General features: G+C 41.1%; 1 protein-coding gene across 3 annotated transcripts in view; it reads left to right on the top strand.

Moving 5' to 3' along the window:
• The first annotated feature begins 1,832 nt into the window (after positions 1 to 1,832).
• Positions 1,833 to 22,180, top strand: part of Smad1 (SMAD family member 1) — a 76,331-nt gene continuing 55,983 nt past the window's right edge. Inside the window, exon 1 of one of the 3 annotated variants that reach the window (XM_046459562.2) lies at positions 1,833 to 2,076. The gene's annotated coding sequence lies outside the window, so the exon portion shown is untranslated. Of the gene's footprint in view, positions 2,077 to 2,652; positions 3,359 to 22,180 lie in introns of those variants that run through there. The other 2 variants (XM_046459563.2, XM_058584043.1) reach the window with 2 other exon arrangements.

The following is a 22,180-nucleotide window of genomic DNA, read 5'->3' as shown; positions in this document are numbered from 1 at the left end:
AAGAAATAAAATGCACAAGGGGTGAAATCAAATTTCATAGTGTGTGTAATATTAATAATTATCATTTGAGGCTTGTAGGACTGCATTAAGAAAGACCATGTAGAGGTTCAGAAAAATTAGCAGCTTTATAATGCCATTGTATAGCTTTTTTTTTTTTTTTCTCGTCAGGGTCCAATCAAGGATCATATACTGCATTTAGTTATATCTTCCTTTTTTTCCTTTAACAGCTTTGTTGAGATAAAATTCACATGCCATATAATGCACTCATTTAAGGTATAAAATTCAATGGCTTGCAGTGTATCCACAAAGTTGTGTAACTATTACTGGAAAATGATGTTTCAGGGAGGGAACAACTAGTACACCTTTGGCTACCCCCAGGTGCTTCAATCCCCCAATTAATTTCTATTTCTATAGATTTGTCTCCTCTGGACATTTCATACAAATGACACAAACAAAATGTGTTCTTTTATGTCTACCTTCTTTCACTTGCATAATGTCTAAAGGGTCATCCAAGTAGCACACATGTCAGTACTTTGGTCCTTTTTATGACTGAATAATGTTCCCTTGTCTGGATATACCTCATTTTATTTATCAAAGGAGGGTTCTGAACAAGAGAGTGACCTGATCTCAGTGGCATTTTACAAGGCTAAAATTGTAGCTTTTGCTCTGAGAAGCAGAAATGAGCAACTCTGATAAATGTTGCTTTTAGGAAAATACAAATGAGATCCAAGAATTGACCAGTAAATGCTCAAAGAGTTTAACAAAGAAAGGATTTAATTAGCAGAAATTCTGATATATAACCTATAAATGACATTTTATGGGTTTTATGGGATTTGTTGTATTTCCTTTTAATAATTAAATATAAAATATTTAATAATAAGCAAGAATTTTAAATGGGATGCTTGATGCATAAAGATACAGGAATAATCAGAGTACCATTCATTTAACCATGGTTTTTGAAATTAACGTTGCTGGCAACAATTCTTTGGTTCATGCGAAATTTACTCCTCAGAATAATTCTTCTTTAAACATAACTCACCATTATAGTAATTATTCAGGATTCTATTTCAGCTTTCAAAGACTGGCGAAGAAAAAAGTTGATCCTTGGAAAAACATGTTTTCAATGTCTATGCAAATCAGGTATATATAAGTTAAGTTTGTTTTTGTTTTGAGGGCGTTTGGGTTATCTAAAAGATTCTAAAAAACTGGACCAAATCCCTGGAATATAAAGAGGTATCTCCTTGTGGCTTCTGTCACTATTTGGAGCAACAGGGTCCTACTCAAATCATTGGATCCTGAGTTGGAAATGCATCTATGGACTCAGGGTTTGCAACAGTTTTTATCCAATTCTGGACACAAGCACCTTTTGGGGCTGCAAATCTTTGTGGAGTGAATGAGCGGCGATGAAAACTAGACAGGAAAAGGTGAGTGAAAAAAATGTGCTCCGCGTTCTAACGACGAACCCGTGCGCGCGGTGGACTTGTTAAAGAACGTGTCAGAAAAGAAACCCACAGCACATCGAGCCGGACTCGCTCCTAGTGCACCCAGCCTGCCCCACCGGGACTAGCGGCAGGGCTGCGAAAGCCGGAAAGCCGGTGTGCTTTTCCTCTTGCCTGGAACGGTCTGGGCGTGGGGCTGGGGACTGGGGGCGGTGGCTCGCGCCGCTCCCCTGCGCTGTCCGCCGGCCGGGGCTGCGCTGCGCCGCGCTCGCGCCAGCTGGGCCCGGAATTTGGAGAGGATCCCTGGTCGCGCGGCGGCAGCGGCGGCGGCGCGCGCGAGTGCGCGTGTGAACGAGCGGGCGGGCGGGAGAGCGAGCGAGTGCGCCGGGTATTGGCAGCCGAGGAGTGGAGGCTGGGCGGCCGCGACTCCCTGACGCCAGCGCGACCAGATCAATCCAGGCTCCGGGGGCGAGCGGGCGGAGGACGGAGAGGCCGAGCGGCTGAGCCCGGGCCGAGGCGCGGGGTGGGACCCTGCGAGCGCAGCGCGGCGCCGCGCCCGGCCGGCCGCACTGGGGCCGCGGGACCCCGCTCGCCCGGCCACTCGTGCGTCCGCGCGGATGGGCGCGCCGCCAAGCCGGTAAAGCGAAACAGACCCGAACCCAACTTTCCCTGCGCGCGTCCCCGCCCTCCGCTCGGCGGCCCGGGCTGCCCAGCGCCGCGGTCCCCGCCGGGGCGGGCGCGGGCTGCGCTTCCCCGCGTGGGGCCGCGGACCCCCCCCCCCCATGATGGCGCCTCGCGGCCGCTCCGGGTGCGAACCTGCCCGCTCGCCCTCCCCTCGTGCCCCGCGGGCCGGGCTCCCCGCGCCGCTTTGTTGGGTGTGCGGCGGGGAGTCTCGCCCCCGGCCTGCCCGCGGCGGGACCTCCCGGCCGCCCTCCCTCTCCCGGTTTCTCTTTCCGTTTCTGCAGCCGGGCCGAGGCCCGTGCGCGCGGCCCGCGGGCCCATTGTGTCCCGCTCCGGCCGGGCGACCCTCGCCGTGCTCGGAGGACCGCCGCAGGCGCTGCCCTTTCCGAGCCCGGGCCGAGCGGGGCTCCCGGGAGGGGGACTCCGGGCCCCCGGGCATCCCGCGCGGGTTCCTTTCCGTGCCCCACCGGCCGCCCTGGGGTCGAGGTCAGGGAAAGTTCGCACCGAAATTCCCTTTTGATTTATTCAAAGGTTTGGCGGCGGCGCGCAGTTTCCCCCTCTTCCGCCTACACCCCCTGCGCCTCCGAGTGTCGTCTCATTCCTTTCCCTTTACCGGATTCGATTGCCTCACTGCGTGTGTGTGCACGAGTTCGCCAGGAACAACTGTGCCTCCCCTCTGCGCCTGTCTTTGTTAGGGTTTCTCGGGTGGTTTCTGGAGGAAGGTGGGGGCGGTGGGAGTGAGAGCGACGACGTGGGCTTGTTTGCTAGTTGCTCAGTGTTTGTGCGGGCTGCGAGGGAGAAGGTTTCCTGGATGTGCTTTGGGGAGGCAGCAGGAACAGATGCCGGCCGGATCTCACAACTACCGTAGCTGAGGCTTTTGTTTATTTTGAGGCATATGCAATTAAAAAAAAAAAATACTCGGTGCGAGATAACTAGTGAGGCGCTTTGAGAATCCAGGCGGGTCTGAGAACCATCGCCCGCGGAGGAAGCATCGTTTTCGTGAGTACTGACAGCCTGCCTTTTCTCTCTTCTTGGCTTTGCACCCCACTCCCCGCCCCAAAGTATGGACTGATAGAAAAGTTGGAAGATTTCTGTTCTGTCTTCATGTTGCGGAAGCTCTCAGCGGCTAGATCACAGAATGCCCTTATTTCAGAACGAACATCTTTTGCGCTCAATGCCAGTCGTGGATAACGTACCCACACCTCAGGAACACCAGGAGAAAACTGTTCCTGGCCCAGGTTAATATTACATGTTGTTTGTAACTACCACTTAACGTTGTATGGGAGGCAGGTGAGCTGTATTGGAAAGACTGTTTAAAAAAAAAAAAAAATTCCAGGCAGATCCTGTGTTCACTGCCCCAGCATTTTCAATTGGTGTAAATGTTTTTGCATCAGCTTTACTCTGATCTAGGTGCCAGGCCTAAATATGCTGTACTGATTAAAGTGTTTGTCCTCCGCTCTCTCTCCCTCGTTCCCATTTGCAGTTATTTGATATTTCTATGCAGGTGGTGGACCATTTGTGTAATAGGTGCAATTCTTAGGAAACTGTAACCAGGGTCTTGAGAGATGATTTTCTGGAGATGGTGATGCCAGAGGATCCAGGCAGGATCGGGTTTCTTCTGAGGGTAGGGATTTGTCCTTGATTTAGTTTTGACCCCTACAACCATAGGTATGTAATCAAATACATTTTTCCTTTTGTATTATCCTTTCCTTGCAGAGCTGATGACCTTTGTGTTTTAGAGAAATGATAGTTTTTAGGAAATAAAAATGTTAACCTCTTAATACCTCTTGGGATTTAAGTAAAATCCCCCCCCCCAAGTTGATTAAAGCATTAAGAGGAAGTAAGTCTCATTTTTCCAGCTACATTTACTATATATTTTTTTTAGTTAAAAACTAAAATTCAGTTTGTAATTTTATTTTTAGCAATTCTGGGTTCAGGGTAAAATTTAATAACTTGGTAGATTGGAGAAAGAATAAACTTGAGTGTAATTAGAGGAGTATATTTAAGCTGCAGTAGCCTACATAATTAAGGCCAAGTTGTGTGTGTATAAAAGAACTCATTTGTGTAGTCTTACAAGGCTAATGGAGGCATCGCTGAGGCTTTATAAATAATGTAAGTTGTGTATAATGTAGAGTCTCCAGAGATGGCAGAGAAAGCATCATTACCAGCCTTTTCAACCTGCTCAAGATCTTAAATTGATTTACAGCACTGAACTGGTGCAAAATGATACATCAGGATGACATGGGGTCAGCCTGTAAAAGTCTATGATGTCAGCCTATTAGTTCAGTCGTCATAATTAAACCATATTACAGGGGCAGCTAAGCAGGAGTCTGGCGTTATACTTCAGATATGGGTGGTTCATGGATTTTGTGCATAGTGGAAAGGCCAAGAATACTAGTGTTTCTGAAAGAGGGAAAGCTTTACAGAACTGTGAATGTCTGAGAGAAACAATTGAAGATAAATTCAGAGATGTTCAGTGTGCATTGTCCAAGTAGCTTCCCACTTGGTGATATAGAAACAAGTGCTTTGGTGCTGGCCCTTTGCAGATCTGGTCTATGTATTGAATCATCCTTCACATGAGCTTGAATTTAACTTGGCCTTAGGGACCTTCTAAAATATCAGAAGGCCATATACTTCTTTATCTCTGATCCTTTTATTAGCACTGAGTTTACACTGTACTGATGCATGAGTTGACATGTTATTTCTTTAACTAGTCAGTTACCCGATTTCCACTAAACACAAGGATACTTGCATTGAACATATAAGCAATTCAGGAAAAGAAGACCCTTAAATTTCTTATGTTCCTTTTTTCATTTATGGATCATCTGTGGCCATGTAGTCCAGTAAAGTAGCCCCATAGCCACATCTGGCTATTTGTTTAAATGAAATAAAATTAAATTAAAAAAAATTTTTTTTTCAGCACTGCCCAAATTTGAAGTGCTCAACAGCCGCATGAAGCTAGTGGCTTCCATATTGGACAGTGTGTATATAGGATAGTTCATCATCTTAGAAAATTCTAGATAGTGCTGTCCCAGGACCTTCCACACTGTTCTCACTTGTCTCCTCTAGTAGTGAATTTGGGAGGTTCAAGAGAGACAGAAATATATACATACATTGGTTAATTTTACAACTAACTGCTCTTGTTAAAATGCAGTTCGGAAGTGACAGTTGAAGCTGTTGATAAAATTAGGTTTACTTTTCTGGAGATCTTATTTGTCATTAATGTCATGGATTCTCACTTGATTTACAGCACGGGGTAAGAAATAGTGTTCCCTTTTTTCCAGAATTTTTACCATGTGCCAGGCATTATTTGTAATACTTATTTAAGCCTCAAAACTTCCCTAAGGACTGTTGTCACATTTTACACGAAAAACTGAGGCCAGAGCGGTTGTCTTCCCTCAGGTTCATAACCAGTGAGTGATTTTGATTTATCATCTTAGCTGGGATACAAACAAGGCAGTCTGACTCCAGAACCTTATTCTTAGCTGTGCTTTTTGGTTTTCATCTAGAGGACCCAAACAGGCATTGTGCAGTAGGTGGTACTTTACTATGCCAGTGTAGACATGACTTGACTTTTAGGTTTTTAGACATATTTGTCCTCTGTTGTTCTTTTTTGGGCCTGTCTTCTATTGTTCCTGTAAATGTTTAAAAGGGAAAAGTAATGGTAATACTTATCTAAGCAACACATAATTTGAAGAATAAGTCTGACATAGAAATAATGCATTTCAAAGCCCAACTAGTTTTATCTCAGCTTTTCTATATAATTCCTGTCACTTTTCTCGTGTTTTATTGTATAATCATAAGATAATGGGTACTGATGAAAGTTCTAGTAGTTCAGTTTATCTCATCAAAATTACTGTGTTTTCCCTGAGTGGTTAAACACGTGTCTTGAGATAAGACTAGTTCATTGCAAATTCCTTGGGGATTTTTTTTTTTTTTTTTTGCGGGGGAGGGGTGGTGGTGGGGTGGGAAGTGTTTGAGTATTCTTTTGTATGTCTTACCTTTCACTTGTTCTCAACTTTTTGAATAGAGTGTTAGGCTGTTTAAGAATCTGATAAAACCTTGGGTCCTGTGTCTTCTCTTCCTTCCTCTCATCCAGAAATGTTTGTGTGTCCTGGTGAGTTTGTGAGTACACTTTCACAGCCCTAGTGCATGATCCTTCTGGTGAAGTTCATCCCTGGACTGCCTTGACAGGTGCTTTCATAAACACTGACTTGTGATTTCCTATTTAGAAATGTTTAATGTTAAAAGCTGCTTTAAAGGTTTTCTAATCCAGATGGTTCATGTGGAGATAAGCAATGTGAGGCTGAGAGAAAACAACCTGCTTGTCTAAAGTTACCCGTAGGGATTGCAAGTAGGAAAGCCAATCCTGGATCCTCCTAGTGTTGTTGAGTATTTATTATTATTATCATTATTATTATTATTATTTACATGACAGCAGAGTATCATTTGAAATATTATACATACATAGAATAAGTGTAACTTGTTCCAATTAGGTCCCATTGTTTGGTTGTACATGATGTTGAGTTTTACATTCAGGGTATATTTATATATGAGGGTAGGGTATTCTTTTGTTTGTTTTTTCCTTCCACGCTCCTGAGGCTTTGGGCTGAGTCTTTCCAGTAGAGTTTGGGTAAGGAAGGGTAGAAGAGTTTTTGGCATGATACTGACATTTTATTCCTAATGTTTGAGGTAAATAGGAATCAAGTCTGACCACCAAAAAGATATGTTTTTCTCCAGGTTGAAATTGATTTTTTTTCTTCCATTCTAGAAATGGAAAAGAAAAACCCTGTATCAAATTTAATCAATGGGACCTTATTGGGAAATGGGAGATCCAAGATTGTACAAAGTTCAGGTTAAAGCAGACAGTTCTGACATAGGAATATACGAAACTCCTATTGTGACTCTCATAATCAGATCACATTTTTCACCAAAGGTTGGGGTCTTTAAAGAAGGGATAGGGGGCACTAGGGAGAGAGATGGAAATGTTGAGAAGTAAAAGGATAATGTAAATGTAAAAAGGTGGTATAAATTGTTATTAAGTCATAAAGCAACTTTGAGATAAGAGGTGCTCTGATACTTCTGTATGTGGCTTTGATTGTTGGTACCAAGATTGCAGGACGTGCGCATTAGGAACAAACAGGGGCATTGCCTTGTGTCTCATATTGAAATCTCTTGACTCTGTATCTTCCTTTTCTGCTGTTATCTGATAGACAAATACTCAGTCTGATATGGTGATCTCTTATTTGATTTGCAGCAAAAATACTCGAAGTATTTTTAACCCTTATAGCAACCTTTAAAAAGAAAAGAAAGAAAGCTAAATAGCATCTACTACTTAAAATCTAAGTTAAGCTATTCATTGATGTATGTAGTAAGATAATGTCAGTTTTATAGCACAGTTAGTTTTATAGGCAAAAAAGTAACATTTATATCTGCTACTGGCTGACTTGCAGAAATGAGCAGGCTCTAGAACATTTGTTTGCTTAAGGGACTTACATCTTTTGGATAGAAAAAGCAAAACTTTCATAAATGGTTCAACTCCAGTGTCTACATCAAGACTTTTTGGAAGGCACTGGAAGTGCAGTATTCGAATAGTTTAGCATCTTTGTCATTAGCTAAAAATAATAGAGAAGACTCTCCTGAAAATAGAGCTTCCTACCCTCTTAAGGACTGAGGAGTCTTTACCTGATGTGATTCTCCCAAATCTCTTCTGCTTGGTTCTTAGTGTTTGGAAAAGAAGCCTTATTCTTTTACAAGAACCCAGGTCTGTGGTGTGGTGGATTGGTTTCTTAACTTTGTTGTTTTTTTTTTTTTTTGAGACAACAAACCTGAATTTAAAGAAAGAACTCATATACGTACAACCATAAATTATGCATATTTGTGTTTTTGAGCTCAAGATGTAAATGAATATTAACTGTCATATTTGAGAAGTGGGTTACAACGATCTGCCTATTGATTTGAAAATATATTTTTATACATACTTTTTTAAAGCTTTATTTGTAGTTTCCTCTAATTTTAGGGCTGCTCTGCTATAGATATTTTTTCCTGCAATCTCAGATTGTTAGGTTATAGTTACTCAGACTGTTCATTCATTTTCCTGTCCTTGTGTGTCTTTTGTGGCTTCTTTGTGGTACGCTTATGCAAAGTGGAAGTATTTCAGACCTTATGTAGCTTTTTACTTTCAATTTCAAACACCACAAGAAAAAAGGGGAAGTAATTATCTGTGAACTATTATAATTAGCCATTAAATCAGGTCATTCATTTAGCTAAATTCAAGAATGTTTGTATGTTTAGATTGAAAGAAAACATCTATTTTATTAGAGGAAGAATATTAAATACACCCGTATTTAGTAATTTTGGTGTGGTATTGTAATAATTATATATTCTTCATTTATTCCATGAGTATTTGTTAGTTTCTAAGAGGCACAATAATTTAAGACACAATATTGAAAAATTAAATGCAACAACATTGTATGAATTATAACAAAGTAATGTAGGAGTAAGCTCTATTGACAGCTCATGAGAAGACCACTGTGGTGTGGAGGGACACGTGGGTTTGCACAAATAGGAGGGAGACACTGCTGGGCATAGAGCACTGGGGAGATCAGTACTGGTGTTGAATAGCTCTCCAGCAGCACTGTTCAATAAGAGCAGGTGTTCTAGCACATGTATTAGCACAAACAATAGCTATAGCTACAGGTGCTACCAAGCTCTCAAAAAGTGGCCAGGGCAACTGGGAACTACATTTTTACTGTCCTAACTAACTTCTGTTTCAGTAGCCACGATGGCTGTCATGGAGCGGCACAGATCTAGTAACTGGTGAGCATCTCCACCTGACTCTGTGGTGTTCCCAGTGGAACCCAGCAGGATGAGGCAGAGCTGATGTTCAGAAAGGATATGTTGGGATGAGAATTTGAAACCTTGGTGTGTTAGAATAGGAAGCCTGGGGAAGTCACTGAAAGTATTTGGGCATGCAGTTCAGATTGGAGCGGGTAGAACTCGATGCCAAAAGATTTATAAGAAGGCTATTGAATTATCTGTGTGATAGTAAGTTTCTGGTGAAGGGGGAAGTGGAAGAAGAAAGAGTTTTGCAGGCCAAATACCATAGAGACTTGTGATTGGCTGTAGAGTAACAGATGTCAGAGGTGAATCTTAAATTTCCAACCTTAGTATGGGAGAAGTGGCTGTAGAAGGAGAAAGTTAGGGTTGACTAGACATGTTGAATTTAAGGTGGGGTGGCTAAGTGTTCTACAGGTTTGTTGGAAGGGCATTCCTGAAGTTTAGGGGAGACTTCCAAGCTTTCATATGTACCCTCAGCAGCCGTCTACTTCATATTCTCAGGGACCCACAAAGAGAAAAAACAGTGGTTTGGCTTCATTAGAGCCCACAATTAGGAGTTAGGAGAAGGAAGAGGCATGTTTGAAATCGAGAAAAGAAGGAACTGGCAGAAAAGTAGAGGGTCAGCGGAGAGGTGAAACCAGGAAGCTGTGGGAAGAAAATCCAGAAGTAGGTCTGGAGAGGCAAGTGTGAGGTTCAGGGTATGGGAGAGAAGGTCACATGATCAAATGAACGTGTTGGCAGGAAAAATATCTGAGTATGTAAAGAGATGAGGACTAGATTCTCAAATTACTTATTTTTCAAAATGAGACCTGTTTATATTTGGAGATTCAGGGAAAGAAATTAATAGAGAGCAATTGAAGATTAAAGGTGATGGAGTTAGTGTTGGCGCAGATAACAAAATGCCGATACCTATAAAGGAAGGAGTTGGAGTCTGAGAAAGCAGGCTGGGGGTCAAGGTTAGAGGAAAGTGCCCTGCAGAGCTTGCGCCAGCTTCCACTGTCCTAGGAGGCAAGCCCCTGCATCAGGGTGATGAGGTGAGGGGATCAGCAAACGGCAGGGGAAGTTTAAGAATACTGGAGAAGTCTTGGAGGAACCATTGTAAATCATATGCCAGAGGGTTGACCGAGGATTCAAATTCTAAACAGTGGATAAAAAGACTGGGGTGAACAGAGTAATGGCTACTTTCTAGTATGACTCTGGCCTGCTGGGCCTGGAGAGCAGATGGGTTCCCAGGTGGAATTTAAGGTGGGGCGGCTAAGTGTTCTTAAGGGATTTTGGAAGGGCATTCCTGAAGTTTAGGGAAGACTTCCAAGCTTTCATATGTACCCTAAGCTAAGTCAGGTTGCCTGGATTTAAATCCAGGCCCCACACTGATTTGCTTTTGCAAAGCCACCACTAACCTTGGATTCTCCCTCATCGGAAAGAATAGGGATGATAGTATCAGTCTTGGATTGCTTCGGAGATGAAATGAGTTATTCATCCATATTTCATCTAATTTAAGATAGTGCTAATTGTGAGGTGTTATTTCCTGTACAAATGAGGGGAAAACCTCTTGAACATACCATGAATTGTAAGCTTTCCTGGCTTCTGTGGTGTTAAAATGTCAGAGGTGCATCTCGTAGTCAGTGAAGTGCAGAATACATAAAAGACTTAGCATAGGTCTTGGCACATGATCAGCATTCATGTATGGTAACTGTTTATAAAAATCAATGTTTTTTAGAGTCTAGAATGTTAATAAAGACAATCTTGAGTCTAATCTAGATAAGGGAGCCTAATGGATTAAATGAATTGAGAGGAGTTACACATTGGGAGTCCTGGTAATGAAATTTTGAGATATCAAGTTTGGGAATTTGTAGATAGAATATTTCCCTGACAATTCTAGATAAAGGTTTTAAAGAAAAGTATATTAATTGAGCTAAGGGAAGACTCTCTTTAATGATTTAAAGAGATTATTTAAATTGTTCAGGGCTTTTAAAAATAAGTTTTTCTGAATTATTTATTGCTTTTCTTACAGTGTTCATTAGTATTAATTTTTTTTTCATTATAGCAATACATGCTTGGTGCAGAAAAATTCTGGCATGAGTTCTTACCCTATTGGGGGATGGAAAGAGAGACATTGATTTCTGTCAGTTTGGGGACATTATTAATAGCCAGCTACAGAGCACTTCTCCATGTGGCTCCAAGGGCAGAAACCATAAAGGAAAATTTTTATAGATTTGACCAAACACACAGATACAGCCTAAAAGATAGCAGATTTCAACTAATTATTGTTCTTTGTAAGAAACTTTTAAAATTAATAGGAAATACCACTCTAATAGAAAAATACAGGAAAGGGGTATGATCAAGTAATGTAAGAACAAATAAAATATACAAACTAACAAACATAAAATGTTCTACTGTGTTCTGGATCAGACTCATCACCGGAATGGAAATGATATCTTCTCTTTTATTGTGTTTTTCTTTATAGACCAGAAAGTGTCAATCTGGAAACGCTGGGCTTTTCTCCTTGAAGAAAAGGAGAATCCTAAGAAATGCTCTGGAGTTACAAGGAGGGTCAAGATTATCTATATCTATACATATTTATCCGTGTGTGTGTGTGTGTGTGTGTGTGTGTGTGTGTATATATATATATATATGTATCCATATATGTGCGCGTGCGTACACACACACACATTGTATACGTAGTTCTGTGTGTGTTTATACCTATTAGACTTACATGACTTCTGAGAAGCAGGCCTTCTCCATCTGGTTTACTTGATATCACCCTGCTTCCCTCATGACATGATTTTGGAATTTTCTTATTAGAATGTGGGGTGTTTCTAGCACTTTCCGGGCTATCAGTCATATGCATATTCCTCAATCTGCTGGCATGGGCTTAAAGACACCAGTTCTCCCTAGAGCATTTTGAAATAGGCCTCTTTCCCACCTACCTGTGTTGCAGTATGAGATTTTATAGTGGCATTTACTGATTCATGAGAGACACAGTGATGTCTTGGAATATGGTTTTGATTATTGAGATGGACTGGTTTATGAGGTATTAAAATAAAGTAAGAAAAGTTCCCCCATGTAGTAAAACCTCTTATAAAGTTAAAGAAAGTTAGGCATCAGCATTTAATTTTCCAGATTTTCTCTTATGGGTAATAGTTAGTGGTCATGGGTTTTAAAGTCTTTTCATGTGCTGCCCATTAGGAAGAAGTCTGCTGGTGACTAGTAGGGTCCATACCTAACTGAGTCACATTGTCTTACCTCAGCATTAAGTGGGCCCTTAGCTCACTACTAGACAGAATCAGAATTTGTCTGCATTTTCAGCCTTACCACATCGCCTTTCTTTTAAATTACCTGCAAATATTTCAAAGTTGGGTGGGGGAGCTTGAGAATCTCGCCTACAGGCTCATCACTGGCCTGCTACCCAACTGTGTTTTCTGTGATGAGTGACTGGGAGTGCAGGCCCTGAACTGGTATGCACTGGTCCAACCTGTCACTCAAACTCTTGAAACTAAGTTGGAGAGGGAGGGTAAATGTTGGGATCTTAATTTTATTAAAGGACAGTAGCTTTTTGTGAAAGGGAGTGACAGTGCAGTGAATGTTGCTGTGGAAATTGTACATTTAGTCCTTATTGAAACTCAGGACAGTCGATGGTAGGTAGCTCACATGTCCTCTGTTACAGCTTCCTGTTTCGCCTTTTGTCCATTGCCGGCTTTGCAGCCTGGCATAATTAATACCAACCTCTTTATTTTCCCTGTGTTCGAGTTTGTGTGCTCAGGACTTCTGTTTAGTCAGTTCAAGCTTGAAGGAACATTTGATTGATTTTAAATGTTTTTCTGTTCACTGAACAGAATTGATTATCATTTAAATGATTGGTACAAAAACTGCATAGCATTTATTTGCATTTAAACAGTGGAGAGTGGTCAAATGGTGTGGCCAAGACGTTACTCTGTGTCCTAGGAAAGTCTTTTAAAAAGAGCCCATCCTGAGTGTGAAGTTTTGCTTTTGAAGGCAGAAGTAAACAATTCACCAAGTACTTCACATGTTTGTACCGTGCATCCAGCACAGGGCTGTGGTTGTAGAGGAAAAGATACTGTAAAACTAGTTTCTACTTTGAAGAAGCAATCTAACTGGTAAGAAGAGATGACAGCAATATAAAAAGTTAAATAACATGCCTTTGTTGTAATGTTCCTTAGTCTTAGACTGAAGGTATTTCACTTCTAGTTGGGGTAGTGTCTCCACATCAAGGGATTGGGAAAGAAGTTTGATGTAATTGGTAGAACTTTCTCTTCCTGCCTACTTTTCTACCTTAGTTCATTCTCAGCAAGTTTTTGAGTGTCTGTATTTATGTTTATTCTTGTTTTCACAGCATATTGCGTGTACAGCTTGATAAAGTTGGGATACAGAATGGGAAATGTAACTTTGAGGAACAGTACAAACCTGCTTGTCTAGTCTGGCTTCTGTTGGGACACCTTGATTTCAGTTATCGCAGTAACTCTGGACTGAGTCCCTTGAGGGTATGGGAAGCGTCTTCTGATCCTGGTGTTTGGCACCTTATGGAGCACAGCACTGCCAGCATCTTCTCGTCAGAGTCACATGAATAGTCAGTCCCTCACCCCGAGGGGACCCTATTCCAGGGTTATATTGGGGTGCTTTTAGAAAGTACCACTTGGACAATGCAGCAGTATTAAGAGCTGTTGACCTGACTCAAAGTAGACACTTGTGGAGTGCATTTTTCCATCTTGGTGTTTTTAAAAACATGCCAGGAAATGTGCTCTTGTTCCTTGTGAGTGCCCGTGGGTAGGAGCCATTCAGGTCTTTTGCTCATGGTAGCACTTGACAGAGCGAGGATCCTGTCCCAGGTGCTCAGGCACGCCATTTAAAAGCTAGGACTGACTTGCTCCCTTTTTTTTTTTCTTTGAGGAGAAAAGAGAACAGGTGTGTGTCTTTGACATGGTCCCCTTTTTCCTTGAAGCAACCAGCAGTTCTTTGATTCCTGGAGTCTAGAAGTGCAGCTACATAAAGCTGCTGAGGTTACAAAGAGAAACGGAGAGGTAGAGTGTGGAATAGAGCAGCTTTTCACCAGCAGAGCCTGGGAAAGTTTCTGGCTGTCACACCTGGGGGGTGAGTGGGTGGGAAGGAGGGGCCTTGTGACTGCCATCTGGTAGGTAGAGCCCTGTGAGGCTACTTGGGCACCTTGTAATGCTGAAGCCGAGAATGCTGGGACTGAGGATGGAGAAGGGATCGGGAAGCAGATGGATAGCCGACGGTAGTGGCTGCCATTCCTTACGTGTTTGCTTTATCTCCCTCCATTCCTAACCCCTCCACCGCAATCCTCCAGAGTATAGGCAGAATTGCGACTTAGAGCTATGCACCAGGTATGGCTGTGAATATTGTAGTGTTTTACTTTATTGAGATAGGATATTTGAAAGAATCCTTTAAGTTTTCTCTGTCTCTGTATTTTGCTTGATTAGGTAAGAGGTACCCCCCAAAAAATGAGCCACTAATTTTTTTTTATTACTTTGTTTTCCATAAAGGACCTTAAAGACAGTTGGTGAGAATGTAAAGAAATTGAATTTCTTAAAAAGAGTTTGATTTTAATATTCCACAGACTCATTGTAAGAAAAGGATGTTAAGAGTTGAACACATAACAGGGGGTGTTGATGTGAAGTAATGGCCCAGTTTCCTTTAATTAAATTATAACTTAAGTTTATTCCATGCTCTTTAGATGAAAATGAATTCAATTTTGTCATTGCTACCCTGCTAAAACTCTTGGTTTTTACATGTTCTAGAAAGTGGGACGGTGTCAAGAAGTAAAGAAACAACAAAAACCAAAAATGAGCTGGGAAGGGAAGCCTTAGAGGGATTAAAATAAAACGAGGGCTGGGCTGGGGCTCAGGGTAGAGCACTTGCCAGCATGTGAGCGGCCTGGGTTCCATTCTCAGCACCACATAAAAAATAATACTAATAATAAAAAAGGTATTATGTCCATCTATAACTAAACAACAACAACAACAACAAAATCTTTGCTTGTGGGTCCTTCAGCTTTATCATCGAGAAAGGAGGAGGTGGTTAGGAGGGCAGCTGTTAGAGGGATGGCCTCAGCAAGTTTCTTAGCTTCTCTGTTCTCACTTTTGTCATCTCTAAAACAGTGCTTACAGGAGCCTCAGCGGGATGGAGAGAGTTGGTACAGGTCAAGTGCTTGCATGTAGTGCTGCTGATGAGGAGGACATGGGGTGATTTTTTTTTTTTTTTTAATACTTTATCTGTGTTGAAGATTGATGGGGACCATGAGTGGCCCTCGTGGCATTTTCCATAGATCCATCTGCACAACACTCTTTCCCTTTGAAATTGGTGGCAAGAGTGACAAAAGTGTTTTGAGTTCTCATGCCAGGATGTATTCTATAAAAAGGCTCTTTCTTGCTGATACTCTAAATTCTGAGAGGAGGATAGAGTGATTCATGTGATAAAAGTTTTTACGATATTGAGAAAACTGATGGTTAATTTGTCATCCACTTACATATTTTCACAGCAAGTTTTGAATCTCCAACAGGTAGTTCTTTCATTTACTGTTTTCTCAGGCTACATAAGAGCTTTATTATCATTCTAATAAAAACAGAAGGAACTAAAATATTTCTTGGTTAAATCAATGTATTCCAAAACAGCATTTCATTTTTGCTGGTGCTGCTTAGGAATATGCATTCCGTTTTCATATTCCATGGTGTGACTGGTTGATAGTTAATTGAACTCATTTAGGTTTCCATTGCAAGGTGAACAACGTGAAGCTCAGTATGCATAGCAGATATAGTGGTACCAAGAAAATGGCACAGGCCATTGTCTACTGTACCTGAACGTGTTTCCTCCATCGATAAATAGTCAAGTCATATTGCCCTGTGATTCTTACCGCAGTACCTTATTTAATGCCCCCGCCAGTTCTCTCACAGACTTTATTTCTGTAAGCGTGGTGGTGGTGGGAATGGTATCATTCTCCTCTTCATTCTGCTGTACCTATATGTTTGATAGTAAGTACTTAAAGGATTTTTTCAGTAATAGTTGGTGTCTTAGACATCATAGAACCCATACAAGAGGATTACTTGGGTTCTCGGGCCTTCGGTTTTGCACTTCTAATTGGTGTGTTTGTTACTGTAGGGAAGTCGTGGGAATAGAACTGGACTGAACTTGTCATCAAAGGCACAAAAGGCCTAGATTTTTGATACAAGTCCACCTGGTTCTGTGGGCAGTGCTTACCTATATCTGAAGCGTTAATTCTTTAAAACCAGAGGAAAACTTTCTTCTTTTAGCTCTTAGCTGGAGGGAGCTCTTACTGTTTATCCAAGTGCGCCTTGGAGGTGCCAAGTGAACAATTGTTAGTCCACTTCAGTTTTTGGCAGGTTGAAAACAGGCTGTCATTGATTGTCATGTGAGATAGTATCTGGCTGATCTTAACTTTTTTTTTCAGTTGTTATATAAGTATTGATTTATGGACATTTTATTTTTCTAAATAGCAGATTTATATACTAGAAAAAATCAGGACCAAATTACTCTTGAAGTTGTTTGAATAATACAAAACTTTTTTTTGTTAGAAATTTATGCATTAAGGATTTTGATGGATATTTGAATTTTTAGCAGAAAGGGGACTTGAATAGGAAGGAAAATTTTTTTTTTTTGTTAAATGAAGTTTTCGATCATGAAGCTGAACTGCTTAATGAAAGAGTCCACTCCCATCCATTATCCCATTCACCTAGAATTGGGTCACATGTTCCACCCCTGGGTACAGGCTGCATGCCTCTGAAAATCACTGTTCAGTTGTTCAGTCGTATCTGTTCTGTGAAGATACCCTTTTAATTCTTTTCTTCTTAAAACACAAAACAAAACAAACCAAACAGACAAAAAACTTGCAACCTCTTGGTCACAATGCTGTCTTCTGGAGCTATGCAGAATAAATCTTTTGCCTGCTTTCATTTTTAATTTTTATTGGGTTTTAAACTTGAAAATCATTCTTGGTGTGAGTAGCAGTGGTGGCCTCTGCACTCACCTGCTCCCAGCTCACTGCTGAAGGCAGCCACTTGCTTTCAGGGTGTTTGGTTTGGTTTTTTCTTTCTAGGCCTGTAAAAGTGCATGTGTTTCCACACATTGTTTTCATTTGCTTTTGAAAAGGATTCATAGTTGATCTGTAGCTTCTTTGAACTAAAAAAGTTTGATATGGGTCTCCCCACTATGTAAATATCTTTTTCATGCCAGTTTTACTTATTATTTATTTATTATTATTTAATTGAATGTACCTAACTTATTTAATGGTTCCATTATTGTTAGACAGCTGGAATATTCAGAGCACGAACATCCTTGAACACAGGTCTTCTTGTGTGCTCTTCTGAGGATGCTGGCTCCCTGGAGCTCTCAAATGTTAGCTCTTTTCTTTCCTAACCCTCTCACCTCTTCACTGTCACTTCCAGACCATCCTCCACCAGCTTTGGCTCTCCTGTAGGTTTGTAGTCTCGCCGCCCTTCCTTGTTAGTCCGTGTACTGCCTCACACTCCCCATCCATCCATCACCCCATTTCCTGCAAGAGTTTGGATCCCAGTCACGCTCTCTGCATACACTCCAGTCCAAATTCTTATGCTGCTCCTCCAGTATTCGCTCTCACAGTCCCCATAATGTAGTTTCATACTTTGAAAAAATATATTTATTTAGTTGCAGATGAACACACAGTATCTTTATTTATTTTATGTGATGCTGAGGATTGAACCCAGTGCCTCACACACGCGAGGCAAGCACTTAAACACTGAGCTACAGCCTCAACCCAGGATTTCATACTTTTAAAACTTAAATGGCTTTCTCCAACTTTGTGGTGAATCATGTTCTTTATGCAAGCAGCGAGTGTTACTTTTGCACCGCGGGACCTTCGGGATGCATCCAGAACCTGACTGTGTCCACCATGCCATGTTTGCCCAGCACTGTAACATCTTGGACCTTAATAGTTGCCATGGCTTCCTAGTCGCTCCCCCATTCACTATTTCACCCCACACCCGTTCAGTCTGTCTCAACCCGTGACATCTTAGTCATCCAGTGAAGCTGACAGTCAGATGGTGGCTCTGCTGTGCTCACATCTCCCTGTGGTCCCCATCACCCCTCTTAATTTGGAGCAGAAGCTGTCAGGCCCATTCCAGCTGCCTGGGACTCAAAGGTCCCCTGTGCATTCTTCCTGAGAGCCTTGGTACTTGCTCTTCTGTGTTGGCTCTCTCCTCCCCTCATGCCCTTTCAGGTGGCACTAGCTTTCTGTCTCCTTCAGTGCTGTGTTCCAGAGCCGAGAATGGTTCCCAGCACACAGTAGGTGTTTGTTGTATGAAATGAATAACTGTAGTGGTTATCATTTCTTATTTTCCCTTTTAAAAAAAATAAAGTTAGAACTTCATTAAGCAAACAAAAGAATTGAACAGATTTCCTCTTTGTTAACAAAGAAAGGTAGCTTTATTTTGAATATTGCTCAGTTGATGATATGCTTTTTAAGTTTTTCAGCATGTTAGAATTTCCAAATCAGCCTTACATATTCGTATTTAATCCCTGTAACAACACACTGGTGTCAGAATTTTGTGGAAAATCGAATTGAAGTTCCGAGAGGTTTGTTCAAGCGCAGCTCTGAAGTAGAAGGCTGCGCTCAGACCTTTACAAAGTTCAGGACTCTTGTTTTCTAATTTAGAAACCATCTTAAGATGACAAAAAAAAATGGGAGGGGGGGGGTAGTGTTATTTGAAAGCCTTGAACATGGGCCCCGATTTCTTGTTCTGGGTTTAGTCTGCCTTTTGTTTCCATTTTCAAAATATGTAAAATAAATGGTTAACGATACAATTCCTGACAATGACAGATCAACAAGTTTTATTTCTCTCACCTGTGGAGGAAGTGGCCTCCACCCAGTTTTACTGAATTAGGAGGGAAGTGATTTTTTCAAGTGATAAAAAGAAATAAAATTCCATGCTCTTCCGAGAGGAGGGGTTCAGCAGTGGGGAGAGCGGCTGGGGTTGTGTGTGAGTTTGCAAAAGGATGTAACTTGTAAAGATGTTTCCTTTGATGCCTGTGATGAATATGGATGTGTTTCCCTTCCAGAGGGTCCTGATTAAATGATGCAATTAAGAGCTGAGTTGAAGGATCTAAATATAGGGAAAGGGTTCAGGCCGTCCTGCTTTGCGTCAGTCCTCTCGCCCTACAGATGTACATGTTTGTTGTTGTGGACAGCACCTGCAGGATCCCTGGAGCAAGAGAAATGTGTTCCAAAAGATGAAGTGAAGCAGGGCTTTTTAGAAAAAAATAAAAGGGATAGTTTTTCCTCCTGTAGTTGATTCTGTTTTCATCCGTGAATTCGGTATTTGAATTGTTATTTTTTGACATGATTAATGAACTTTAGTATCAGTACGGGTTTAAAATGTAGAGCTGCTGCTTGAGAAAGTTACTTAACCTCTGAGTCTCAAGTTGATTTCTTAGTAAAATAGAGACACACATACCTTGGAGGATTGCCCTGAGGAGTCAGTAAGATAATGTTTGTAAAAACATACAGTATAATGCTTGCATAAGGTAGTCGCTCAGTTAAACATTTCTCCTCCATAACTGGCCACTTATGGAAATTTACCAGATTTAGCCTTCCTTGCAGTCTGTGAAATTGCTATTCTAGGATAACTATGATTCAGAGAACATTTTTTTTCTACAATAGACTCTTTCCTGGGATAGTCAATAAAATCAAATTTTAAAACTGAAGGTTTTGGTATCCTTCCTGCATTTGAGGAGTGATCAAATGAGTCTATACGTCAGTTGAGTTGAAGTGAAACAGATAAGCTTTATGGGGAGTGAGGGTCCTGAGAACCTGGGTCTCTAGGAAGGTTACTATGTCCTGGAGGACGGTTTCCATTACAAGCATGATTCAAGAGTGGAGATCCAGTGGGATTAGGAATATTCTAGGACTTTTAGAGGAGATGGGGAGAAGATGTAGAAAAGCCAAATTTGTTGAAGTTAGTAACAGTAAGAAAACTTTTATGGCCATCAGTTTCCTTACCTAAACAAGTTATCATCAAATGAGACAGAAAAGAACTGACACCTGCTATTCCTTAGGGAATCTATGTGACTAAGAAAAACTAACAGGGCTCCCCATAAGCAGCCTAGATTGTCAGGATGGGAGGCTTTGTGTATGCACAGCATAGCCAGATTTTTTAATATAATGAAGATGTATTGAGATGCATAGTTCATGCACTTACATGTATAAATGAAACTTATGTAATAGTGACATTCAAAAACTCTTTGCTTCCTTTTCATCAAGGAGATGTTTCTTTTGAATTGTTTGTCTGAAAGGTCGCAGCTTGCAGTGAGTTTATGTGGTGAGTTGGAATCCAAAGTCTTCATGTTATTCCTTTTCTTTTTGATTTCCTAGGACTCCCACTTAGCACTCTGCTGAGACTACATTGTTACAGCTCTTGGTAGCACTTGTTTAGATCACACCTGAGATGGGAAGGCAGCCAGTTATGCCAGTGCTTTAGGTGCAGTTCCTGCATTATTGCTCTAAAAGGGAAATAGGCTTTCAGGAGTTTTAACACTCCCGACCCCCATTTTTTCCAGCTTCAGAAAGTCAAGCTCTAGAAAACTTTTTTTTTTTTTTAAATGAAAAGTTAGCACACTTATTAGTCTGCCTTGTGTTAAAAGGTTGGAAAATTTGGAAGTAAACAAAGCTCCAATCGGTAAGAAGTTCAACAAGGAGCATTTGACTTCCAGATATTGGTGACTGTAGGACTTTTCTGCTGCTGTGACTGGGACCAACAGAATTCTTCTGTGAGCTGTGGCTTTCTTGTGTAGGAATTTTGCTTAATACATTTTTTGAGGACTCAGTTGAGGAACTCATTTTAACCTAAAGTAACTACTTTAAAATGTGCATTAGGATCTGTAGAAGAAAGAGAGGTGTGTTTTTCTTCATGTTTCTTTTTGTTCTGTTTTGGTTGGCTGTGCCTTTTCTTTAGCAGTAGTTGACATGGGTTGAGATGGAGAGATGTTGACAGTCGACTGCTGTTTTACAATGGGATGATGGAGTGCAAGGGTGCTTTACCTGTTTCCTCCTACAGTACACATGTCTCGGACCGAGTTCCGAACTAGAGTAACGTGGAAAACGGCATTTGAGCGGATTATTTGTTGACCCTAAATCACAGAACATTTCTACTTTAGGGCATTTTCTGACACTGAAATAGACCCATCTCTGTTTTTTTCTGAGACCCATCTGTTTTTATCTTCATGTAACGGCATTGGATTTATATAGCGAATTTTAACTTGACTTTTTCCTGTTTGCCTTGAGTCAAGATTTATCATTTTCCTTGAGGAGTTATACAGTATCCTTTCCCACTTTGTTTAAGAGGAACTGGGCTGATCAGTAACACGCACAGCCGTCTTCTGCTTGTTCCAGAGCACGTCTCCCTCACCCCTTTCTTGGTCCTGCCTGTGGGCTGCTTCTCCATCTAGAGACAGGAGTGAAAGCCAGTTTCTGCACAGCCCTCCTACTAGGCCAGTCTCTGGGGGAGTCTTTTGTTCACTTTTAAGTAATAGGTACTTTAGCTTTACCAAAAGTTTCAAGCTCTCCGGTTCTTCGTGAACTTCTGATTAATTCAGTAGCCTAATTTTATGTAGGTCTTAATGATTTTGATTTTTGTTCCAATTTTCTGAATTCTCTTTTATCAACAAAGCATATTTCAATTCTTGGCTTAAAAATGAATTGCTTTCTATGTTTTAAAATATTTAATGGCATTGTCTCTATTTTTTATTTTTTGTAGCTTCTTCTTTTTAAGTATTTTTAACTCTGGTCTCTAGTGTCTAGTCTTCTGTTAGTCTGTGGTTTCTACGAGTGTCAGGAATTTTAGGATGTCTCTGGAAAAAAAAAAAACCTCCTTGGGAATCATAATCTGTTTTGACAATTCTGCCTTTGTTAGAATTACACAGCTGACTTCATTACCTAAGTGAAATCAAGCAGTAATGAAAGTTGCATTACAGGTCCCTTGGTATGTTCCCCTTTGACCCTTTTTGATGTTTTAATTTCAGTATCTCAGGAGGCAAGACTTAACTTCATCAGGCCTTGAACCCTATCTAAAATTGGATGTTAGGCTAGATTACACATACCTTTTCACAGTGCTAATTAATATTGCCACTGATCACTTTATGCAATTTATCTCCAAGGTGTTTTGCATCTCCATGGAATCTAGTGAGTACATAGCAGA

This window comes from Marmota monax, unplaced genomic scaffold (genome assembly GCF_021218885.2).
Source record: "Marmota monax isolate L192 unplaced genomic scaffold, Marmota_monax_Labrador192_F-V1.1 WCK01_AAM20220418_F8-fsc00039, whole genome shotgun sequence".
Lineage (NCBI taxonomy): Eukaryota > Metazoa > Chordata > Mammalia > Rodentia > Sciuridae > Marmota > Marmota monax.
This window is presented reverse-complemented; position numbering and strand designations above follow the sequence as displayed.